The 21,079-nt window shown below is 45.9% G+C and overlaps 1 pseudogene; it reads left to right on the top strand.

Moving 5' to 3' along the window:
• Positions 1-18,641, top strand: part of LOC149461824 (uncharacterized) — a 45,175-nt pseudogene extending 26,534 nt beyond the window's left edge.
• Positions 18,642-21,079: the final 2,438 nt, after the last annotated feature.

Here is a 21,079-nt window from a genome sequence, read left to right as displayed (position 1 = left end):
TTTCCTTCTGTGAATGTAACGCCTGTTCATGCGGTATTTACTGAGCGTGTTCAGTGTTTGTGGTCAATACCGCAACACGGGATAGGAAATGGACAGTTTCAGGATGGCATGCGGTATTTAGGGGAAATGTACCCACATATCACATGTGATCTGCTTCTGTGAAGGGAGACAATGTGTGGATTTTGTGTGTGATGTCACAATCATAAATCTTACATTTTACAGATGATATTTTCTCTCATTTCCTTGATTTAGAGTGGAGATCCAATCGATATAGAATTTGAGGTGAAAGCAGAAGAAGAAGAGGCGTATGTGAGGGATGATCAGCAGTCTATGGAGGAGGATGGAATAACGGGGACATTTATAGAGGAGGACACTCCTACAGAGATCAGCACAGGTGGGTCATGAACACTAAATCCATTCCTCCACCCATACTGCTCACTGATTGGTCCAGAGTAGGGCGGGGACTGGGTGATATCAGCCTGTAATCCCCTGGTCACTTTCCTGAGCTGTGTTCCCCGTCCTGTATTCCTGGATTTCTCTCGGATAATCTTCCTTCTCTGTGCTGCAGACACAATTTATGTATCTAGACTGGATTTATGGAGGTTCTGGGGTTCAGCTGGCAGTAAAATGTTCATTTCACCATAAGTGTTACTAGACCTAGGCACCTGGGGTGTGTGTATTGGGTGTCCTTCCTCATGTCCAGATCTATTAAGATCTCTGACAGAACATTTCTCCCAGGGTTCCTTGCTCTGTGGTCTGCTGGCTGTGCCGGGTGGAGGGATATGTCTGTAGTGTCTCAGACCCAAGTCACTGAGTGCAGTCTCAGGAGATGGGAGGCAGCGGTGTGGGATCTCTGCAACTTGTCTACAGTAAACATTTAATATTCCACTGATTACTGAATACCAATATTATGAGTCCTGACCCTTACACTGTATATTGTACATTACATACTCCTGACCCCTGCACTATATACTCCATGTTGTACATTACATACTCCTGACCCCTGCACTATATACTCTGTTGTACATTACATACTCCTGACCCTGCACTATATACTCTATGTTGTACATTATATACTCCTGACCCCTGCACTATATACTCTATGTTGTACATTCCATACTCCTGACCCCTGCACTATATACTCTATGTTGTACATTACATACTCCTGACCCCTGCACTATATACTCTATGTTGTACATTACATACTCCTGACCCCTGCACTATATACTCTATGTTGTACATTCCATAGTCCTGACTTCTGCTCTCCCCCTCCCCCTCCCCCCACTGCTATATATACACATAATATGGATTATCTTTTGTTCTACCAGCTGGACATTTTATATCGGACGATGTGATTGGAGCACAGACTTTTACATGGTGATAATAATGTGATAACATCCTCCAACTTTGGACCCTTAAACAGAAAGTGATAATGAGGGAGGAGTCAATCCCCCAATGATGGTGGTCTTCAGGATCAGTCTAGTCTTCATCTTGGTTGTTCTCCCCCCATCCTCACTCTCTGACCTCTGGTGGGGCTCAGCCCCGCTTTTCTTCATGACTAAATCATGGACTAAATAAGGAAGTGCAGTACTTCTTGTGTTGGGAAGATGGCGATGAGTGATAGAGGGGGTGGGGACCCTCGTCCTATAATCCCCTCATCACTGTCCCTCCTATAAAAGACAGTTCTGGTTGTTTCCTCACTCTCTGACTAAGGTCCATGAATAAAGAAATGACCTGGTAGGAGATCAGAGGAGCCATTTCCTAGTTCCCTTGAGGGTGGAATTGTAAGCTCCTCAGAGACCAAGCTGCCTGATGTGGGCGGAGTCCTGGTTTGGGGGAACCAATCAGCTCCTGTCTAGTAATCCTCTTTGTCTTTGTATTTTAGTCCATGGCCGGGAGATGAGGAAAACCTCCGAGGATTGTCTCACTTTGTCTCCAGACTGGAAAGTAGAAAATGAGGACATCACACAGTATAGTCCAGGAGAAAACCCGGCTCCCTCCAATGTCCATCCGGCACCACCCAGTGTAGATGGACCATCGGATTCCTCGTATCCTGAGGAACCTCAGACTGTGCAGGACCAGGCCAGCCTTCCAACAGGGAAGAGCTTCTCCTGTACTGAGTGCGGGAAAGGATTCCGTTATAAATCCAGACTTAATAGGCATGAAAGATCTCACACAGGTGAGAAGCCATATTCCTGTGCTGAGTGCGGGAAATGTTTTGTATCAAAATCACATCTTGTCATACATCAAAAGCTGCACACAGGAGAAAAAATAAATTCCTGTCATGAGTGCGGGAAATGTTTTTCACAGAAGTCCCATCTTTACACACATCAGAGATCTCACACGGGGGAAAAGCCATATTCCTGTTCTGAGTGTGGGAAATGTTTTTCACATAAATCCAGTCTTTACAGCCATCAGAGATATCACACGGGGGAGAAGCCGTATTCCTGTCCTCAGTGCTGGAAATGCTTTTCAGAGAAGTCCGTTCTTTCCAGACATCAGAGATCTCACACGGGTGAAAAGCCATTTTCCTGTCCTGAGTGTGGGAACTGTTTTACACAGAAGTCTAGTCTTTATGTACATCAGAGATCTCACACAGGGGAGAAGCCTTATTCCTGTCCTGAGTGCGGGAAATGTTTTTCAGACAAGTCTAGTCTTTACAAACATCAGAGATGTCACACGGGGGAGAAGCCGTATTCCTATCATGAGTTTGAGAAATGTTTTTCAAGGAGCTTCAATCTTTCTAGGCATACGAAATCTCACACAGAGGAGAAGCCACTTTCTTCTCCTGAGTGAGGGAAATGTTCCTCACTGAAGTCCTGCCTTCCTGTACATCAGGGGTCCCACACAACCCTGGAGGTGTATTAGTGCCTTGAGTGCGGGAAATGTTTTCTAGATGAATGTTGCTGGACATCCCAGCTCTCATGTGGGGAAGAAGCACACCCTGATATACACCTCAGATATACTCCATGGCTGATCTTCATCATGGAAGGAACAGTTCATAAGGAGATCAGAGGTCCCCAAAGCCATGGATGAAGTGTGGGACCAGGTTGCCCATTGATGGCAGGAGAAGAATAACAATGGAGTCCTGCCCTGTGATTGGCTGAGTCTATAAATTGTTGACTGAATGAGCCGTCATTCACCCAGACGTGACCAGTTTGGTCCATACTTGAAGGAGAAGTTCCCCTTTTTGGGCAGAATTTCCCTCCCATAATACACAGAAGCGTTCTCTGATGCCGTCTCTGGCCCGGCCGTCCCGATGGGCTTTCCTCTCCCCTCATCCACAGGACCATCACTTGTCTGTCAGTTTATTGGATCGTTGGAACGGATTTTCAGATTGCATCATTTCCTGTCCATGATATCTTAGCATTCACTTCCTGTAGGCCACATCCCAGAAGCCTTCACTTCCTTGTTGCATCACAGAAGGGGGTGTGACAGGGCGCGTTCACCGCTTGGGACCACACCTCCCTCATTATAATACCTTCCTATACAATCTGATTGGACAATCTCCTCTAGATCTCCCCCCAGCTATGTAGTACAAGGGCAGACAAAGTCCAGGGTATGGAATGTGTGACAATTTATATTGGGAACTTGTGAGGCCTGGGGGCTGCAAATGCATTAAGATGTACCGAGGGTTCCGGGGGGAGCGCAGATTAGTAACGTTTGTAACCGTTTTAGGATCACCCAAAAGAGGACAGAGAGGCAAGTGAGGGGATATGAAGTTGCTGGAATATTTATCAGAGTTTCAGGTGCAGAGTGTGTGACCCATCAAGAGGCTGATAGACGTAGGTCTGGATTTAGGAGGACTCCATGGCAGTGAATGGTGAGAAGTTTGAGAACAGAGCAATGCTTCTAAGTCACCCATAAGGGGCCATGTATTGTGGTGTAAAGGGGGGTTAGTGGGGTAATCTGGGCACCAAGAAATATTTAGTAACATTTGGAACACCCAAACCTCCTTGTTCCTTATGTATATACATAGCATGTCTTGGGATTCGTGGCCCTTTGTCTGCTCAGTTGAATCACAAGACCTGATTTTTAAAAAGATTTCAGAGTATAGGAGGAGATGGGGATCGATGGGGATGGGGATGGGGAAGAGTACAGAACAAGTAAAGGAGTTTTGGTAAAATTGCCACTTTTCCATCACTGATCCTCCCTATCCAGGAGAGGTGAAGATGAGTCCAGGACAGAAGTAGGACTCTCAAGTATTTGAAAGTGGGGATGTAGTTGGCCTCATGGAGTGTGTTGTACGAGCGAGGGAGATGAATGCCCAAATAATCCAGGTAGGAGGTGGGCCAAGGAAACTATCATTCTGTTTTACAGAGGAAAGGGAAATGTATGGAGTACAGAGAATAGGACTGGCAGGGAGGTGTTGGGTTGGACCAAAGTAAGTAAAAGATCATCAGCAAACAATCTGACTTTACCCAGTTCAGGACCGACCACCACACTTATACTGCGGCAGGGCAGCCCCTCTGTTCCAGATCACATACAGTACATGTACACGTGTGAGCCCACCGCCCTGACTGTGCTGTCATTCAGTACATCACAAGCTGATTATCAGGTCCAGGCCAATGATTTCTGGCCTGGACCTGCTGATCACCTGGACCTGCTGATCACCTGCACCTGCTGATCACCTGTACAGAATCAGAGATCATTCTGTGTCCATATTTATAAACACAGGAACTGGAAAGGTACACTAGTGAAGAGGAGCACAAATAATACAAAGTATTCCCACAAGCAGCTAAAAAAGGTGATCAATAATCAATAAACCAACTTAACAGTGAATTCAACTGAAAAAACGCTGCCCACACCTGAACATACTCATATAAATGTGCAAAAATGTCAATAAATAGAAATACAGCGCCGCACTTTCTTTAACCACTTTAAGTCCCCCCTATAATAGAAATACTGCCACAGGGCGGACTCCCTGCACAAAATCATATGTATATGTATATATATATATGTATGTGATTTGCGCTCCCGCAGTTGCCAGGGGGGCACATGTGCACACGCCAACCTGCCGTTGCCGTGATTCAGTTCCTGACCGATCAATCATCATGTTCAGGCCAGTGATGTTCGGATCTGATGATCGATCCCTGCCCTATCAGAGATCTTCCTGTAGATGTGTTTCCATTATACAGATACAGGAAATGATGAAATCTTCTCTCTCTGAGCGCATTCTGTCCCAGAGAGAGAAGAAAGCAGATCCACGCAATACACACACACAGTAAAACCACATTTAGGACACATTTAACCCCCTGATCCCCCCCAGTTAACCCCTTCACTGCCCTGTCACCAGTGTCATTAGTACAGTGTACAGATTTTTTGCTGATTACTGTATTAGTGTCACCAGCGACTTCAGATAGCATTAGTGTCAGTTAGCATCCCTCCCAGATAGCATCAGATTGCCCGTCAGTACACCAGTCATCACATTTAACCCCTTGATTGCCAGGAACACGCTCATACACAATAAACCTCCATTGCTAGTATAGTGTCTGAGCAGATCAATATCTTTGATCAGATCAGAAATATGCCAGCGTTCACATTAGTATAGCGTCCCCAAAAATGCAGCGTTAGCGGGATCAGCCCCGGCACCTGCCAGCACCTGTGTTTAGCCCCTACGCTTCCCCCCCCTTCTCCCCCAGCAAGTGCAGTGTCAGTAGGTCACTGTCACAGGATACATTGCACACAAAACCGCAGTGTTGGCAGAATCAGGCCTGATCTCTGCTAGCACTTGCAAGTACATTTTTTTGAGTGCTTCAAGCAGTCCCTGACAGCCAGGCACTCTTTTTCCTATGAATTGCACTAGGTACCTATATATTTAGTGTCCAGCGAAAGGTACTCCAGTGAAGAGGCCTACAGGATTCTGAGCATATCAGATGAGAGTGAAGGGGAAGACTCACTGACACAATCAGCCACAGAATATGAACCTGTAGACAACAGTGGTACCCTGACAGATTGCTCAGATGATGGAGGAGAGGTCCCTGCTAAGGTCAGGCGTACCCGACCCCATTCCCAGGGTGATGAGGTGTTACAATCGCATGATGACTCTCATATGCAGCAGAGTGCCGCATGAATGGCGATCACCAGCGGCCTAGTACATCCTGGTCTTTCACATACCAGCACTGCAGTATGACTTGGTGACATGGTGAGTCCCATAAGTGCAGTACAAGCTGGTGCAGTGGTGAGTACAAGTAGTGTCCCGAAGCCACCAAAACTTCACACACAGGCCCGTAGAGCCCCTAGTATCCTTCTGGGTATGCTTGCCGATTGGCAGCCCACAAATTCTGCAGCACCCGTACTTCCACCATTCACTGCCCAACCCAGAATTCAGGTGGACACAGCAAATTTAACTCCTCCCCTTGATTTTTTGGAGCTGTTTTTCACGGAAGATCTGTATGAATTGATTGCGGATCAAAGCATTTTATATGCACAACAGTTTATCACCACCAACCCGAATTCAAACCTTGCCAGACTGTTCGCATGGAAACCTATTATGCTTTCTGAATTTAAGGTTTTTTTGGGCCTAACCCTCAACATGGGCATTACTAAGAAAAATGAACTGCAGTTGTATTGGTCCACAGACCCGATTCATCATATGCCGTGTTCTCTGCTGTCATGGCCAGGCATAGATATGAGAGTATAATGTGTTTATGCATTTCAATGACAATACAATCTGTCATCCTCGGGTTGACGAATTTGACCGGCTCCACAAAATTCGTCCCCTTGTAAATCACCTTAACCAAAAATGTGCAGATGTCTATACTCCCCACCAAAAAAATCTGCGTTGATGAGTCCCTCATTAATTTTTAGGCCACCTTGCATTCAAACTATTTTTCCCCAATAAGCTGGCCAGATATGTATATCAGAACTGTGATTTGGGGAGGGGGGTTGGTGCTATCCTGGTATTTCAGGGCATCCAAAACTGTGATAGGTAGTGAGGAACTGAAATGAGGAAGTTATGCACCTTTCAAAGTGGTCATTGGATTTCATACCCTTGTATGTAGCTAGGCTCCCAAAAAGTCTCTCACATGTGGTACCCCCATACTTGGTAGAAGTAGCAGAATGTATTTTGGGGTGTAATTCCACATATACCCATGGCTTGTGTGAGCAATATTTCATTTAAGTGACAATTTTGTGTACAAAAAAAAACTTGTGGAAAAAAATAAATCTTTCATGGACTCAACATGCCTCTCAGCAGATATCTTAGGGTGTCTTCTTTCCAAAAAGGGCTCATTTGGGGGTGTTTGTACTATTCGGGTATTTTAGCACCTCAAGAAATGTGATGGCAGTCAGAAAGTAAAAGCTGTGTAAATTCCATAGTTTGTAGATGATATAACTTTTACACAAAGCAATTATTATGCAGTTATTGAGATTTTTTTTTTTTATCAGAGACATATAGCAAAAAACATGTTGGCCTAAATTTATGACAAAATTTGAGTTTATTGGATATTGTTTATAACAGAAATGAGAAAATATTGTTTTTTTTTTCAAAAGATAGAGAATTAGAGTTCCGATTTCCAGAATCCCATCGTTGGGAGTTTGGTTGTATGAGTTTGTTTTTGGAGTGGGTGGTAGAAGGTAGAGAGATGGGAGCTGGAAGGTGTAGAGCTGTTGAAGAGTGTTATGAGGCCCATGGGCTGAGTGTTCTCACACCAGTGCAGGTGAGGTAGCATATGTCTAATTCTGAGGAATTTGTAGAAGTCTTTCTGGTCTGGAAAATAAGTGAGGCTGGGATCCTGAAACGTTCTTATGTAAGTGTTGTTCAGCAGATCTTTGACAGAGTAAATGCCCTTTGTGTACAAGTTTACAGGTGGATATCTTCAGATAGGAGTTCCAAGGTGAGAAGAGAAGACATTGCAGAACTTTTCGCAGTATGTCCAAAGAGGATTACGCCAAAGAGTTCCACATTCATATGATCGGTGTTATGGTGTCCAGGAATTCTGGTCAGTTTCTATCATTGCACCATGGAGAGTATTCTTCCCATCCACACTGCAGTGTAGTATGATGGCTGTAGGATGGAGGATAGGAAGTGTCGGTCTCGGGAGGAGAAATAAAGCACAGCAGTAGGTATAGATTGGGACACAGCTATGCCAGCAGACTAAAAAAGAAAGCAAATGGCATAGTGATCCATCCCGGTTACAGTGTGTTTGTACCTATGATAAATGACAGGCTAAACCCACCTAGAGACTTTCTCCACACCTGGAGTGTGCTGAGTTCTTGGAGAACGTCTACACAGTGTTTCCAGATTGGCTTTATCACCCCAACGAGCTCGCTCCAGTTCATGGATGTCATCATTATGTTTGGAGGATCTCACCAGTCAGGAGCCTTTCCTGTCATCCTACATGTTCCCTTCTGAGGATTGTTCTATCCCTGTACTTTATGTTTAACATTTTCATTATGAGAGGATTGATGTATATTTTTATACTTTAAAACAGGGCTTAAAATTTTGAGTCTAGACCTACTAGCCAGGAAAAAACCTTACTCTCCATCAGTTGCCCCACCCAACCTTGTCCAGGTCCGCCTCCAACCACACCCCTGGCTTGTCCCCAACCACACCCCCTTAAAGCTTATGAAATTACATTTTTCTTTAGAATAAAGAGTCCAAAATATAAAAAACTGCAATTATAACAAAGCTTTATTATGTCAATTTAAATATCACAGCAATAGCTTAATAGCAATCGGGTGCAATCAAAATATCACGTTTTACAGCTTTAAACCTGGAGTGAACATTTTGTATTTTTTTGTTTATCTCCTGCATCTTTAGTAACTAAAGTCTCTTTTAAAAGATGTAAATTTAGTTAATGTAATTTACCTTAAGCTGGCGGGTGTAGTGATGTGCAGTGTTGGTGGGTCTCTCCTTCACGTGTCCCCCACGCCGGTGTAGAGCGGGCCTCTCCTCGTGTTCCCCAAGGCAGTGTAGAGTGGGCCTCTCCTCGTGTCCCCCAAGGCAGTGTAGAGTGGGCCTCTCCTCGTGTCCCCCAAGGCAGTGTAGAGTGGGCCTCTCCTCGTGTCCCCCAAGGCAGTGTAGAGTGGGCCTCTCCTTGTGTCCCCCAAGGCGGTGTAGAGCAGGCCTCATGTCCCCCAAGGTGGTGTAGAGCGGGCCTCATGTCCCCCAAGTCGGTGTAGAGCGGGCCTTGTGTCCCCCAAGGCGGTGTATAGCGGGCCTCGTGTTCCCCAAGGCGGTGTAGAGCGGGCCTCGTGTTCCCCAAGGCGGTGTAGAGCGGGCCTCGTGTTCCCCAAGGTGGTATAGAGCGGGCCTCGTGTCCCCCAAGGCGGTGGAGAGCGGGCCTCGTGTCCCCCAAGGCGGTGGAGAGCGGGCCTCGTGTCTCTTAAGGCGGTGGAGAGTGGGCTTCATGGCCCCCAAGGCAGTGGAGAGCGGGCCTCGTGTCCCCCAAGGTGGTGGAGAGCGGGCCTCGTGTCTCTTAAGGCGGTGGAGAGTGGGCTTCATGGCCCCCAAGGCAGTGGAGAGCGGGCCTCGTGTCCCCCAAGGTGGTGGAGAGCGGGCCTCGTGTCTCTTAAGGCGGTGGAGAGTGGGCTTCATGGCCCCCAAGGTGGTGGAGAGCGGGCCTCGTGTCCCCCAAGGTGGTGGAGAGCGGGCCTCGTGTCTCTTAAGGCGGTGGAGAGTGGGCCTCATGGCCCCCAAGGCAGTGGAGAGCGGGCCTCGTGTCCCCAAACGTGTTGGAGAGTGGGCCTCGTGTCCCCCAAGGCAGTGCAGAGCGGGCCTCTCCTCGTGTCCCCCATGGCGGGGGAGAGCGGACCTCTCCTCAAGTCCCCTGTGGTGGTGGAGAGCAGGTGTCTCCTCTCAGTGGAGGAGAGCAGACCTCTCCTGCACCTGTCCCCTCAGCGGCGCTGCCAGTGTAATGGCGGTGCTGAAGAAGAAGTCGGAAACCGGAACTCGGCTTCACAATGAGGCTTGGAGCTCCATCTGTGCTCGCCACACAAGGATTTCCCTTCGTATTTGGCAAGCGGGCGAGCGGCTTTTTCAAGCCCTGCTTTAAAGAATAATTTTACATTTTCTTTACCAAAAAGATTGATTTCAGAGGGAATCTGTTTTAATGTATTTTCTATATGTAATAAAATATCTTAGTTAAAGCGTTGGTTCCATAAGAACTAGAATTATATTTTCTTCCTTATCTTGTGTTATATTTGAGTTTCCCTGGTAGCCGTGTAAGGCAGATATTTTACAGGAGTGATTATTCAGGCTGTTCACACCAATGTGTTTTTTAGTACTTTTTGTTTTCAGAAACGCACCTCAGTCCATTAAATATGGTTTCCTATGGGACACATTCACATCTAGGCTTTTTTGAGCTGCTGTGTTTTTGGAAAGGGTCCGGGACTTTTTAAAAAGCAAAATGAAGCATTTTTGCTACAACAGAGTTCAATGGAGAATTTGCTGAAATGCATGGTTGTGCATTTTTATTCTGCCCAGCAAATAAAAAAATTCGACTTTGGAAAAAAAAAACTGAACAAAACACAAAATGCACCACAAAGGTATCACAAACGTATCAACAGGCAAGTGTACAATCCAAACGCATTGTTAACGCATTAAAAATGGTTCGGTTGGAACCAAACAGAATCAGCGAGGGAGAATGTCACCAGCACACCGAGGATCACCAATATGGGGCCAAAAGTTTTAATGAACGATCACATAGTTACAGCAAGGCAATGTTTTGGAGACTCGCAGGACTCCTCCGTCACATGCCTGATGAAGGGGTCCTGCGAGACTCCAAAACGCTGCCTTGCTGTAACTATGTGATCATTTATTAAAACGTTTGGACCCATATTGGTGATCCTCAGTGTGCTGGTGAAATTCTCCCTTACAAACATATCAAAAACACATAAAAAATGCAAAATGACCTGCGAAAAGCAAACTGCAAAGATGTGAACAGAGCCTTACAGATGTTTCTCGGGGCTGCAGTTCCTCTGAGCTCCTCAAGGTGGTGATCTCACTTCTACCCAGACAGGAAGTCTCTATGGAAGACAGACAGGAAGTGATGTCAGGTACAGACAGGAAGTGATGTCAGGCAGGAAGTTCCAAGTGGTTTTGAAGTAGAGAAGAGACGTTACCAGAAGTGGTAGCAGAGGAGGTAATAAGACATTATTTTCTATTTACACCCAGTAACCCCCATCATGTCCGTCCTCTTCCTCCATAGTCACATCCGTCCTCTTCCTCCATAGTCACGTCTGTCCTCTTCCTCCATAGTCACATCCGTCCTCTTCCTCCATAGTCACGTCCGTTCTCTTCCTCCATAGTCATGTCTGTCCTCTTCCTCCATAGTCATGTCTGTCCTCTTCCTCCATAGTCATGTCTGTCCTCTTCCTCCATAGTCACGTCCGTCCTCTTCCCCCATAGTCACATCCGTTCTCTTCCTCCATAGTCACGTCCGTCCTCTTCCTCCATAGTCACGTCCGTCCTCTTCCTCCATAGTCACGTCCGTCCTCTTCCTCCATAGTCACTGTGACGTCTTTTATCTCCAGCAGACGATGATACACACATATATAGTGTGGGAACCCAGATGAACCCCTTCAGGGGCAGAACATTCCCCCACTTCCGGGGCCGGAACATTCTCCTCATTGTGGAGATAAATTCTAGTAATATGGTCCTCTAAACAAACAGCACTGACAATAAATAGACAAGACAAGGACCATCCTGACCATACATGGCCTACAAAGGGCAATGATGACACTACACAGGCAGCCAATGGGCAATCATTACACTATGCAGCCAACACAATGATGGAGTGCCGGGGTCAGGAGTATGGAGCATAGAGCCCCTTACATTGCTGCTCAGGAGGAAGAAAACATTCCCCAGCCGGCCATGAAGAATATGTTCCATCATTGGTGTCAGAGGGAGGGAAATACTGAGGGAAGTAGAGGACTGAGGGGTCTCTGAGGAGGTAGTGGGACTAAAGAACTCTGGATCCTCTGAGGGTTTCCTGCATCTGAAGGACTCTGGGACCTCTGAGGTGGAGGAGTAGCTGAAGAACTTTGGGAGCCTGTTAGGAGGTAATAGGGCTGAACAACTCTGAGAGGTTAGTGGGGCTGAAGGACTGTGGGGGCCTCTGAGGGGGTATTCAGGCTGCAAGGCTCTGAGGTAAGAGAGGACTCATAGGAACTCTTGGTCTCTGATGGTCCTCCCACTCCACCTTCACTTACTTTTCTGACCTCCTTAAAGAACTCCTGCCAGCACATGTAGGAAGTCTTCACCTCACCATCTCACTGGTCAAGAATTATATTGCAAGACACAAAATAGAACAAAGAAGGACACTTGGTCCTTGGGGAGGTCTGTTTTCATAGCATTAATGCTTAATGGATGGACAGTCCAATACCTTCCCATACCACAGAATCTGGCAGTGCCCGGTACTAGAATTCAGAACCTCAAAAATCCACTGCCCCTCTGTACAATGTCCTGGAGATTTCAGAATACTTGGCAACTAAGAGATCAAACCCTTCCCCCTGCTGTCCTCCTCCTACCCACACATAGAAGAGATGAGAACAGATTCCTCCCCCACAGCTCTCTACTCCACTAGCACCATCCTCCTGCTATCCAATCCAATCCCTTCTCTTATTGCAGAGAGTGACAGTGACATCACTCCTGTCAGCAGGGTGCCGGAGATTGGAGCCTTGCAGCCGTAGTTCTGCCAATTATCCTGATTATCAAGCAACTCCAGCCAAAAATCAGCAAGTTCCCCGTCCTGGACATCATGATGATCCGACATTGACCTCACAGCACTGCCTCAGAGCAAACAAGTCATAGGAAGGATCATATTTATCATTCCTTGTCTGCAGATCTAATACTCATCAAAACCAGTTCAGAGACCAAACAAACCCAACAGAGAAAAGGGGATTTCTGATGCAGCAGGTCAAGAGGGTCCCGGGACCTTGAAGATTTAGTAAACCCTAAACAGTCCAGACTAAATGTCTTCCCATGGGGGGAGTAGTCCTTCAATGTCCAGCAACCCTCCTATTCCCCCCTCACATCCACATCCTATTATTGTGTGACCAATACCATCCAAATCATTCTTACTTTCATTTCCCAAAGTTATCCGTCTACAAGGAGACCTGTATAGATCACATGATGGCACCAATGAGGATGGAGGAGGACCGGAGTCACATGACTGAGAAGATACTAAACCTCACCCTGGAGATCATCTACCTGCTGACCGGAGAGGTGAGGAGGATTCTGGGAGGTCACATGACATCACTCATCTCTATTAATAAAACACAGACCTGACCAGAGAGGTGAGGAGGATTCTGGGAGGTCACATGACAACACTCTCATCTCTATTAATAAAACACAGACCTGACTGGAGAGGTGAGGAGGATTCTGAGAGGTCACATGACATCACTCTTACCTCTATTAATAAAACACAGACCTGACTGGAGAGGTGAGGAGGATTCTAGGAGGTCACATGACATCACACAGACCTGACCGGAGAGGTGAGGAGGATTCTGGGAGTCTAACATGATATTCCTATTGGTTCCTCAATACAGAGGTTTCCTCTTCTGAAGTCAGGTGATCATATGACCATCACGGTGCCTCCATGTGACTCCCTAAACCCTGAGAGACACAACATGCAGAAGATTCTAGAAGTCACCAAGAAGATGATGGAGCTGCTGACAGGAGAGGTGAGCGGTGCCGGGAATTCTGGGACATTCTCCAGTAACAGACAAGGGATGTGTCTGGATGGTGACTGTATCATTGTGTGTGTCAGGTTCCTATAAGGTGTCAGGGTGTCACTGTCTATTTCTCCATGGAGGAGTGGGAGTATTTAGAAGGACACAAGGATCTCTACAAGGACGTCATGATGGACAATCAGCCGCCCCTCACATCACCGGGTAAGAGGAGACTTTATTGTAAAGGAGAGAGCAGTACGGAGGATCCACCTAGATCCCCCATCATCTGATAAACACATAGAAACAATGGATTCAGTCAGTGTGTGTGTTTCCTACAGATGGATCCAGTCATGGGAACCCACCAGAGAGATGTCCCCGTCCTCTGTATTCCCGGGATTCCACACTGGAAGGTCACACCATCCCTCACCATCATCAGGTACATGATGACAATTATTGGTAGTTGTGATTTATACACAGCATGTTTGTTACAATGAATGTTTTATTATATCTTTCAGAGTGGAATCCTCGGGGATGATAATATTGATGTTAAAGAAGAGTATAAAGAGGAGGATGAGGAGTATGGAGTGATGGAGGAGTTTTCAGAAGGACACAAGGATATGATGGAGCCACCTAATACCAGGAACCCACCAGAGAGATGTCCCCGTCCTCTGTATTCCCGGGATTCCACACAGGAAGGTCACACCATCCCTCACTGTTATATGGTTGGTTGGACTGAGCATCTAGAATATGGACTTGTAAAGATGATGTGGGGATTTTTCATGTACTCTTATATTTATATATTTGGTGAAATTTCTCATTCTCTTGGTTTAGAGTGAAGATCTGATAGATATAAAAGTTGAGGTGAAAGCAGAAGAAGAAGAGGCGTATGTGAGGGATGATCAGCAGTCTATGGAGGAGGATGGAATAACGGGGACATTTATAGAGGAGGACACTCCTACAGAGATCAGCACAGGTGGGTCATGAACACTAAATCCATTCCTCCACCCATACTGCTCACTGATTGGTCCAGAGTAGGGCGGGGACTGGGTGATATCAGCCTGTAATCCCCTGGTCACTTTCCTGAGCTGTGTTCCCCGTCCTGTATTCCTGGATTTCTCTCGGATAATCTTCCTTCTCTGTGCTGCAGACACAATTTATGTCTCTAGACTGGATTTATGGAGATTCTGGGGATCAGCTGGAAGCTAAATATTAATTCATTGCCTCTGCTCAACGTAGACACCTGTCAGAGCCTAGACTTGAACCCAGGACCTCTACTGTGTCTGGTAGTAACTCTTCTCAGTGAGCTACCTGATATAATGGACGGCACTTTGCTTAATCCATTGCTGTGTTTTCTCCTGAGCCTTGAAATCTTTGCTCCTCCCATGAACTTCCTGATTTAAGCCATGTCTCTGCACTTCCTGGTTGGCAGATTATTGTGTCTTCTCCATCCAATATCTTGCCCTTGTCTCTCATGCTACCTTCTGTACCTTCACTACTGACCTGGAACAACTTGTTACTGACCCTTGGCTTGTTTATTGACTACTACTACTGTGACCTGGTACTAACACGCAGCAAAACCCATACCCACCATCTGGAGCTCTGGTGATAATGGTTAGTGCTTAGACCCCGCACCTCAGGTGAGCCTACGTCATCTGTCATGGTGACCTGCCTGTATACCTATCCTGTTGGTTGGTCTTCTTCTATAAATACTGGTCTCTGAGCCTGAGCTCTGACCAGCACAGAAAAATCTGACCCAAACATGGAGGCCGCTATAGCCTACCAAGAAAAATGTTCCGAACTGGAAAGTGTAGTAAAGGGGCAACAGGAGAAAATCCATCACTGCAAAGATGATTGCTGGGCATATGTTCCCGTGATGTTGCTAACACAGGCATGCCTCTGTCATGATGAGTGATAGAGGGGGTGGGGACCCTCGTCCTATAATCCCCTCATCACTGTCCCTCCTATAAAAGACAGTTCTGGTTGTTTCCTCACTCTCTGACTAAGGTCCATGAATAAAGAAATGACCTGGTAGGAGATCAGAGGAGCCATTTCCTAGTTCCCTTCAGGGTGGAATTGTAAGCTCCTCAGAGACCAAGCTGCCTGACGTGAGCGGAGTCCTGGTTTGGGGGAACCAATCAGCTCCTGTCTAGTAATCCTCTTTGTCTTTGTATTTTAGTCCATGGCCGGGAGATGAGGAAAACCTCCGAGGATTGTCTCACTTTGTCTCCAGACTGGAAAGTAGAAGATGAGGACATCACACAGTATAGTCCAGGAGAAAACCCGGCTCCCTCCAATGTCCATCCGGCACCACCCAGTGTAGATGGACCATCGGATTCCTCGTATCATGAGGAACCTCAGACTGTGCAGGACCGGGCCGGCCTTCCAACAGGGAAGAGCTTCTCCTGTACTGAGTGTGGGAAGGGTTTCTGTTCTAAATACAAACTTAATGTGCATAAAAGATCTCACACGGGGGAGAAGCCGTATTCCTGTCCTGAGTGCGGGAAATGTTTTTCAAGGAAGACCCGTCTTTACACACATCAGAGATCTCACACGGGAGAGAAGCTGCATTCCTGTCCTGAGTGTGGGAAAAGTTTTTCACAGAAGTCCAGTCTTTACACACATCAGAAATCTCACACGGGAGATAAACCGTATTCCTGTCCTGAGTGTGGGAAAAGTTTTTCACAGAAGTCCAGTCTTTGCACACATCAGAGATCTCACACCGGGGAGAAGCCATATTCCTGTCCTGAGTGTGGAAAGTGTTTTTCAGATAAGTCCAATCTTTACACACATCAGAGATCTCACACAGGGGAGAAGCCTTATTTCTGTCCTGAGTGCGGGAAATGTTTTACAAAGTCTTCCAATCTTTACACACATCAGCGATCTCACACAGGGGAGAAGCCGTACTGCTGTCCTGAGTGTGGGAAATGTTTTTCACAGACGTCCAGTCTTCATAAACATCAAAGATCTCACACGGGAGAGAAGCCACTTTCCTGTCCTGAGTGAGGGAAATGTTCCTCACTGAAGTCCTGTCTTCCTGTACATCAGGGGTCCCACACAACCCTGGAGGTGTATTAGTGCCTTGAGTGCAGGAAATGTCTTCTAGATGAATGTTGCTGGACATCCCAACTCTCATGTGGGGAAGAAGCACCCCCTGATATACACCTCAGATATACTCCATGGCTGATCTTCATCATGGAAGAAACAGTCCATAAGGAGATCAGAGGTCCCCAAAGACATGGATGAAGTGTGGGACCGGGTTGGCCATTGATAGCAGGAGAAGAATAAAAATGGAGTCCTGCCCTGTGATTGGCTGAGTACATTTTGTGGTGGGAGATTTCACAAACACTTGGAGGTCTTTTTAAAAAAAAATGGTTCTACCTCCTGTATACCGGACACTTCCACCCCCTTCCTGCCTAGGCTGACTGGTAACTATCAGCGCTCTCACACTTTGAATGACAATTATACAGTCATGCAACATTGTACCCAAATTATATTTTTGTAATTTTTTCACACAAATAGATATTTATTTTGGTGGTATTTAAACACCACTTTTTACCATTTTTGCTTGTTTCTTGTTTTTACAAATAAATGGTCTTTCCTTATAAATGTAGACAAAGGTGTATTCTGCGCCATTTCTTGGGTACAATAACCCCAATCAGTGTCTATGATTCAGTGTGTAGGAGAGTTATAGAGTCTAGTAGAGAAACAATCTCCTGCGCCACAATATAAATGTAGATAATTTAAGCAGCCTGTATTAAAGGTGCCACAGCCACAGCACCAAAATCATCAACTAAAGTATATAAACCAATTAATACGGCGCTATACTAACAAACAAGCGATACAATAAGAATAAACACATAAAACTGACATTAGTGTAGGGTGAGGTGGACGGCTATGAGAGTATCATGCATTGGAGTGACAGGAAACATATGGTGAATATTGTCCTTAGTGAATCACACAGACTTCATGCAGGTGTGAGCTGCAATGTGCCAATCCTCTAAGGCTGGGGTGCCCCCTCACCTTCCTGCTCAGGCCCCCAGGGACCAAAGAGCCTTGGGTAGTAACTGTAATATTCCTCCAGATAACAGGTGGATCCCTCTGGCAGTAATGATGTAACTCACTCCTCCTGGTTAGCCTCAGCACTAGATGGTAAGCCTCAGCAATCGTTGGTATCCGTGGTGTCTCTCCGGTAATGGCTCTCCAATACGGTCACCAGTGAGGCAAGAGAGACTTATATAGTGTAAAACCTTTTATTTATTTTTAAAAGAAACTAAGAGCCTACTTACACAGATCTTCAGACAAGCAAGCCTTTACACCACTCCAAGGGTGTACTGTATTCGGAAAACGGAGCACCAAGATGGCGCCCACGCCGGATATGACGTCAGGCCGTCGATCGTAAGAAGCTCCTCCCACTGGCGTATCTACGCGTTACGTCACTCAAACACGTGACTTCGTGTTAGGCCTAGCGGATGCCCCATCACCTCAACGTCCACCCTCCACCCCTCGTACCTCTCCCATTTGGCATACCCCATCTCCACGGAGGGATAGAAGGAGAGTCAGACAGGATCCGGGTTGACAGGTCCATTCTCACTTGCCTAATACCTATTGTTTGACAGTCCTTGGTCCTGCCTATTGTCTTTTCTGACTTTACCAAGAATTGGGACACAGGGATTTTGCTCTTTATATCTTACGTTGTCAGGATGTGTATTTCTATGGATACTGCTGTGATAATTTTGTAATTCTGAGTATTATGTGTGCCTTGCATTGATAGCTGGACGAGTTAAGGTATAACAAGGGTCTTCGGACCCTCCTAATTACGCCCATTAATTTATGGTTTCACAACTCTTCGACGCGTTTCCCCACCCTGCCTCCTGACATGGCCGGAGGTGTCGCTGCCCGACTGAGGGGTGGCAGCTCCGTTTTCCATGTTTTAGGGAGACAGGGTCTGGGCCCATTTGTCCCCTTAATATTTGAACTTTTTGTTTTATCAGGTATGACAAATTTTCAGCCTGATCCATGTTCTTCAGTTACCCTCTTAATTGTAGGAGCTATTAAAATCTCCTCTCCATTGTTTTTTGTATTCTCTTTTCTCAAAACTTTAGTGCATGAGGATGGTGTTGTGTCGGTCTGTGGACATCACGGCCCCCATGTTGGGGCCGGGGGGTCCCCTAGGCTGGTTCTGCCACCTGTACGTCTGTCTGATGTAGACCTGCGGATTTCTATGTCTAGCCAAATAATTTTAGGGGATATCCCTGCAGTGTGTACTTTTATGATGATAGTAACAAGCTATGTTTACTATGGTAATTCAATGTATTTCGCATAATGTCCAGGGTTTCAATTCGCCAAACAAGCGCAAAACAGCCTTTCTTCAATATAAACGACTGGGAGCCAAGATCATCTTATTACAGGAAACACATTTTGCAGCCACAAAGCACCCGACATATTTTCATAGATCTTATAGGCAGGGGTATTATACCCTTCATTCCTCCAAGAGTAGGGGAGTGGCCATCTTTCTACATAACTCATTCCCCTTTGAGGTTCAACATGTGTATCGTGATCCAGACAGTAGGTTTATCATTCTTAAAGGCATCCTTTCAGGTCGAGAACTTACTATTGCTAATGTCTATGCACCGAATTCGGCACAAACTACCTTTTTTTCAAAATTTTTTGCTGCTCTGGATAGGTTTTTGTCCCCCCATCTATTGGTGGGTGGGGATTTTAATCTGGTGGCAAATCCTCTTTTAGACCGTAGTTCCCCCTCGCACTCTTCCCAGGCTTTCCCAAAATCCCTTACTAAGAAACTAGATGCCCTCCAGTTGGTGGATGCCTGGAGAGCACACAACATAGGAGCCAGGGATTACACATTTTATTCCCACCCTCATGACTCTTATGCTAGATTAGACTACATATATTGTACCCCGATTTTACTAGCTAATTCTAGGATAGCTTGCATTCATTTGAGCCCCTGGTCGGATCACAGTATTATGGCCTTATCTATCACGTTTGTGGGATTGGCACCTACTCCCTTCTCTTGGAGACTTAATGACTCTATGCTCACTGATATTAACTCTCGCCATGAGGTGGTCACATCTATTCAGGAATACTTTCAATCTAATTCAACTCCTGATATTTCCCCAGCCACACTCTGGGTAGCCCACAAGGCGGTCCTACGAGGCCGACTTATCTCCATGGCCTCATCCAGAAATAGAAAACGTTGGCAGCAAATACTACTTCTAACCCGAGAATTAGAAGCACACTATAGAAGCCATGTCGCTAATCCATCTCTACTTAATAAACAGCTACTGTCCCAAAAGCGCTTGGAACTGAATTCCCTGCTTTCCCAAAAAACTGAAAAGGCCCTCCGCTGGTCGAAGGCCTCGTTCCTATTACATAGTAACTCGGCATCTACCATGTTTGCAAGGAAATTGAACCACTCTCTGCGCCCCCCACACGTGTATAAATTGCGTACTAATTCAGGTGCTATTTCATCTCTACCTCAGGAAGTCTTGGGTATTTTTGAAAATTTTTATTCTAAGCTACTAGCTCCTCCGCAGTCAGATTCTGTTTCTCTATCAGATTCATGGCTGGATTCTATACCCCTCCCTGCTCTTACACCCTCTCAGATTGTCTCTCTTAATGCCCCCTGTACTTTAGAGGAAATAACATGTGCGATAAGCGCGCTCAAACGCTCTACTGCACCGGGTCCTGACGGATTTACCGCTAGCTATTATAAACATTTCACCTCTATATTGGCTCCATACTTGATAACTTTATTTAATGATGTTTTGCAGGGGGGTAAGTTCCCCGAGGAGATGTTGTTGGCTAACATGTCTCTAATACCCAAGCGACAGAAAGACCACTGTTTGCCACAAAACTATAGACCAATCTTGGTCATGAATAACGATCTAAAAATATTTAGCCGTATTTTGGCGGACCGGTTGGCCCCTATCATCTCCTCTTTGGTCTCTCCAGACCAGTCGGGTTTTATTCCTGACAGATTTATTACTGATAACATTCGTCTCGCTCTAAACGTTATTCAAGATGCCAATTTACATTCCAAAGAGGTTCTGTTGATGAGTTTGGATATAAACAAGGCCTTTGACAGTGTTCTTTGGCCCTACTTGTTCTCCTTGCTACAGAAAATGGGCTTCAGTGATGGGTTTTTGGCAGGCATACATGCCCTATACAACTCTCCTAAAACAAGAATAAGGCTTCCTGGCTGTAACTCTGACTTTTTTACATTGGGTAGAGGTACCCGCCAGGGCTGTCCTCTTTCGCCGCTTTTATTTGTGCTGGTGTTGGAACCTTTGGCATTGGCAATTAAATCACATTCGGACATTTCTGGCTATTCATTATTAGTTTCACATTTTAAGCTGAGCATGTATGCTGATGATGTTATGCTTTTTATTACTAACCCGTTGACTTCTTTACCTAACTTGTGTGCTGTATTGAACGATTTTGC

The sequence above is a fragment of the Staurois parvus genome, unplaced genomic scaffold (assembly GCF_062004578.1).
Source record: "Staurois parvus isolate SC_StPar_1 unplaced genomic scaffold, SC_StPar_1.0 ptg000191l, whole genome shotgun sequence".
Classification (NCBI taxonomy): Eukaryota; Metazoa; Chordata; class Amphibia; order Anura; family Ranidae; genus Staurois; species Staurois parvus.
This window is presented reverse-complemented; position numbering and strand designations above follow the sequence as displayed.